We start from the raw sequence: 5,000 nt of genomic DNA, 5'->3' as shown, positions 1-5,000 counted from the left end.
TGCATGTGCGGGCTGCTGCTGGGCTCCTCCCCGTGTGCACCATGTCGGGGTTGGACTCGGGCTCCATCTCGGACTCGGGTTCCGGCTCGGACATGGACACGTGGGGGTGAAAGCCCAAAGCGCTTGTCTCCCTGGGGCGTGGTAGGCTGCGAGCTCTGGAAGGATAGTGGGGGATGGGAGTGTGGGCAGCCGAGGTCAGACCTCGGGTGCCCGGCTCCACACCCCCTGCTGGACTTCCAGGGCACGTGCGGGCTCCTGCCTGCTTGGACTTGGGCTTGAAGTCAGGCTCGAGCACGTACTCGGGCTTTTGCTCGGGCTCGCGTTTGGACTTGGCTCCTGCTCACGCTCAAGCTTGAACTCGGACTGGGACAAATAGCCAAAAGCTTTTGTCCCAGAAAGAGGAGGGACTTTCTTACCTGTAGGATGATGGGTGGGGAGTGGAGGCTCTCGGGCAGCTGGGGTTGAACTGCGGCTGCCCAGCTCTGCTTCCCATACAAACGAGAGTTGGCTCGCTTGCCAGGGTCACGTCGTGGCGCTTCGATGGCTCCCCTTGTGTGCCTCACCTTGTGGGCTTCCCGTGCCCACCGGCCGAAGGAAACGGTGCTCAGCTGCTCTGGTGGCAAGCACGTGCAGCATCCGTCCAGGTGTTACCCGATCGGCGATCCAGACGCGGAACTCCCGACGTGGGATGCCTAGGCAGTGTCGCATGTGTGAGTGCTCGTGGCCTTTGGCCGGTGGCGTGGGGGGGGCCTCCCCAGTATTGATGGGGGGTGGGGTTGTGCAAGGGTTCTCGGCTGCGGAGAGCCTCGGCGTGGCTTCCCTGGCACCCACTCCAGCGTTTGGCAGAGTCGTGCTGTGCGGTCCATGGGCATGGCCTTGGGACCACATCCGCACGCCTGTCGGGCGAGGGGGAGGGAGGCAGCAGTGTGGTCCTCCGGGCTTCCAAGGGAGGCGAGCCTCGGGGGTGGCACGGCTGCTTGGCAAGGGCCAGCGTCACGCGGCGGGAAAGGGGAGGGGCCCCCACCTGCCGTGCGACGGAGGGAGGAAGGGGGGAGGACTCTCCCGGGCCCAAACCGCGCGGAGAAGCCTCAGCCTGCGTGCGTGTGAGGGAGGGGGGGAAGGCCCTGCCCGCCTGCCACGTGGCACGAAAGGCGGGGGGAGGGGAAAAAAAAGTGGCCCGGAATGTCTGGGGCCCAAAACGCGCGATTTTTCGCGAAAAGTTGGGAAGGTACCACGTGTTCCGCGGGCTTTTTTTGGGGCCCAAAACGCGCGATTTTCACGAAAAGTTGGGGAGGTACCCCGCATTTCGCGGGGCGCGTTTTGGGGCCCAAAACGCGCGATTTTTCGCGAAAAGTTGGGAAGGTACCATGTGTTCCGCGGGCTTTTTTGGGCCCAAAACGCGTGATTTTCACGAAAAGTTGGGGAGGTACCCCGCATTTCGCAGCGTGCATTTTGGGGCCCAAAACACGGTCTTCGTGAATTGTTGGGGAGGTACCACACGTCCCGCAGGTTTTTTGGCACCCAAAAAGAACACGGGATTGTGGAGGTACACTGCAGCTTTGGATCAGCTGCCCCACTATAAGAGTAGGGGGAGTGTGAAATATTTCAGAGTGGGTTCAAACCGTGACTATGGCACTGGATCCCATCAGACCTCCAAAGTTAAGCGTCCCTGGGCTTGAATAGTACTGGGCTGGGTGACCACCCGGGAAGTCCAAGTGACCCCCTCTTTTTTTTTTCCTTACAAGTCATTTATTTTTGTAAGATCACTGTTTTAATATATAAACTTTGAGTATTTTTCCATAGCATATAAGTGTATGGTCTTTAAATACTACTTACAATTGTGAATGTAAGGTGTATTTGCCAAATTGTGTCGTTAGCTAGTTATTAACTAGGATATAAGTTAGAAATAATGTGTTGGTGATTGTCACCACGTGGCATGGCAAGCAAGTCCAAACATATGTGTGTCACGTGGCATACAAGGTCAAGGACACTAAACTCTAACTATGAGAACAAGCCAAAGGGCATGCCACGTGTCAATGTGACACATTGAAAACCATAAAACTCAGAACAAACCAAAGCACATGCCACGTGTCAATGTGGCACACATTGAAAACCATAAAACTCTATGAGAACAAACCAAAGGGCATGCCACGTGTCAATGTGGCACACATTGAAAACAATAAAACTCTATGAGATCAAACCAAAGACCATGCCACGTGTCAAAATAAAACTCGGATATATCCAGGGCTAGACACATCCAGGGCCGGACATGTCGGGGACCCGACATATCGGGTGCCCGACATGTCCGGGGCCAGACATGTCCGGGCCCGGATATATCCGGGGCCTGACATGTCCGGGTGCCCGACATGTCCGGGGCCGGACATGTCCGGGCCCGGATATATCCGGGGCCCGACATGTCCAGGGCCGGACATATTGGGGCCCGGATATATCCGGGGCCCGACATGTCCGGGGCCCGACATGTCCGGGGCCCGACATATCGGGTGCCTGACATGTCCGGGGCCAGACATGTCCGGGCCCGGATATATCCGGGGCCTGACATGTCCGGGTGCCCGACATGTCCGGGGCCGGACATGTCCGGGCCCGGATATATCCGGGGCCCGACATGTCCAGGGCCGGACATATTGGGGCCCGGATATATCCGGGGCCCGACATGTCTGGGGCCCGACATATCGGGTGCCTGACATGTCCGGGGCCAGACATGTCCGGGCCCGGATATATCCAGGGCCTGACATGTCCGGGGCCGGACATGTCCGGGGCCCGATATCTCTGGGTGCCCGACATGTCCGGGGCCCGACATATCGGGTGCCCGACATATCCGGGGCCCGGATATATCTGGGGCCCGACATGTCTGGGGACCCACATATCTGGGCCCGGACATGTCCGGGGCCTAAGGTATGCCACGTGGCATACAAGTGCAGAAGAGGTATTTTCCAATGTTATGTCACGTGGCATGCAACCTCCAAGATGCCACCTTTCCAAGGGTTTGCCACGTGGCATCCATAGGTACCACCTCTCCAAGGGTTTGTCACGTGGCATGCAACCTCCAAGATGCACCTTTCCAAAGGTTTGCCACGTGGCATGCAACCTCCAAGATGCACCTTTCCAAGGGTTTACCACGTGGCATCCATAGGTACCACCTCTCCAAGGGTTTGTCACATGGCATGCAACCTCGAAGATGCCATCTTTCCAAGGGTTTGCCATGTGGCATCCATAGGTACCACCTCTCCAAGGGTTTACCACGTGGCATGCAACCTCCAAGATGCCACCTCTCCAAGGGTTTGGCACGTGGCATGCTATAAGTACATAAAAGTATGCCACGTGGCATGCCACCTCATCCAAACCATCCGTCTGAATGCCACCTTCTAAAAGGTATAGCTCATGGCATATAAATTGCTCAAAATGTATGCCACGTGGCAAACCCTACCCTACCCTAAACCCTAAACCCTACGCTTGCACATGGCATAGTGTTGCGTTCCATACATTGAGCCAGTGTGCCATCTTTAGAGCACGTGGAATAACACGTGGCGATATAAGTTACTACGAAAAAAAACAACTCAAAAACATCCAACTTTAGCCGAAATATGAGTTGGCAACACTACATTTACTACCATGACACCAAGCTCGAAATATGTCACGTGACTCTTACGTTGAAAAACCACTAAAAACGGCACATGTTACATGGCATGAACAGTGTGCCACGTGTCATCCGCTCCTAGGAGTCGTCTCGTGACACTCGGAAAAAAAAAGTAAGAAAAAATGACCACTTTTTCATTGTTGATGTTGCAGAAGTCGCAGCACTTCCAGATTCTAAGCCCGAACACTAATACATGCTGTGGGGTGAAAGCCCAAAGCGTGTGTCTCCCAGGGGGGGGGGGCTGTGGGGGGTTCCAAAAGTATAGTAGGGATAGTGTGGGTGTTGGAGGTCGGGTAGCCGAGGTGGAGTCCGAGTTGAACTCGGAGTCCGAGTCCGGGTCCGAATCCGGGCGAGCGAGTGCTCTTCACGTGGTATACTGCGTGCGGGGCGAGCTCAAAGTGGGCTTTGGCTTCTGGCTTTGGCTCGTGGCTCTGCTTTTGCTACCTGCAACATCACACTCCCTGCTCGCCACCACAATGCGCATTGGGACGGGTCCTGGTGAAAGCCGGGAGACTCGGATCTTTGCGTGCGGTGGTGGTGGGCTGGCTGGCAGTTAATCCTCCTGATGTGGGGTGGTGTGTGCCTTTGGTAGAGGGCTGCACACCTATTGCTGTGGTGCAACACATGTGCTTGTGACGGGTCCTGGCCAATGCTCCGGCAGAACCGGGAGACTCGGACGACCAACATGTGTGGTGCGCCACAGCTCGGGCTAGCCTCTCGCTTTTGTGTGTGTTTTGGGGCAGTGGGGTGTTCGCACCCCCTCCCAAGCACACACCCCTTGCTGTGCTGTAACCGTTGAGTCCGGATCCGGGCGGGCAAAATTCCCTCGTGTTTGAACGTGGGTGAGCTCAGTCGCATGGGGGCTTAGCTGGTGCTTCACAGCCGGGGAAGTGATGCTCTAGACATCTACCCTTTTGTGAAAAATGCATGTGATGGGGGAGCAAGAAGTCATATGCTCTGTGCTATTGAGCGACCTTTTGGAATCTCGGGCAGGGGATGTATTTCTACCTGGCGAAAGGATCGGTCGCTCCATAGCACAAGAGCATGTAACTTCTTGCTCCCTCCCGTCACATGCATTTTTAACAAAGGTTTGCTCCTCTTGTTGTGTCCTTGATGGGTGATGGCTCCACTTACATGTGATGCTGAATGAACTGATGTTCCTGGTGTGACCACCAAGTCCGGATCCGGGCGGGCAATTCCCTTGTCTTGAACTTGGGTGAGCTCAGTCGCATGGGGGCTTGGTGGGGAGCTGGGTTCTGAGGTGATTGACGCAAAACACGTATGTGCCTGCATGCCCTTTGCCCCGCACACTAAGTAAGCATGTGGTGGAGGACATATGCTCCGT

At 56.0% G+C, this 5,000-nt stretch overlaps 1 non-coding gene across 1 annotated transcript; it reads left to right on the top strand.

Annotated features, from left to right (window-relative positions):
• The first annotated feature begins 1,608 nt into the window (after nucleotides 1-1,608).
• On the top strand, nucleotides 1,609-1,727 carry LOC112340642. Its single transcript, XR_002990207.1, has one exon. It is a non-coding gene; the product is annotated as a 5S ribosomal RNA (ribosomal RNA).
• Nucleotides 1,728-5,000: the final 3,273 nt, after the last annotated feature.

This window comes from Selaginella moellendorffii, unplaced genomic scaffold, assembly GCF_000143415.4.
Source record: "Selaginella moellendorffii unplaced genomic scaffold, v1.0 SELMOscaffold_68, whole genome shotgun sequence".
In the NCBI taxonomy this organism is placed as follows: Eukaryota; Viridiplantae; Streptophyta; class Lycopodiopsida; order Selaginellales; family Selaginellaceae; genus Selaginella; species Selaginella moellendorffii.
The sequence above is the reverse complement of the archived record's forward strand: the minus strand, read 5'-3'. Positions and strand labels throughout refer to the sequence as shown.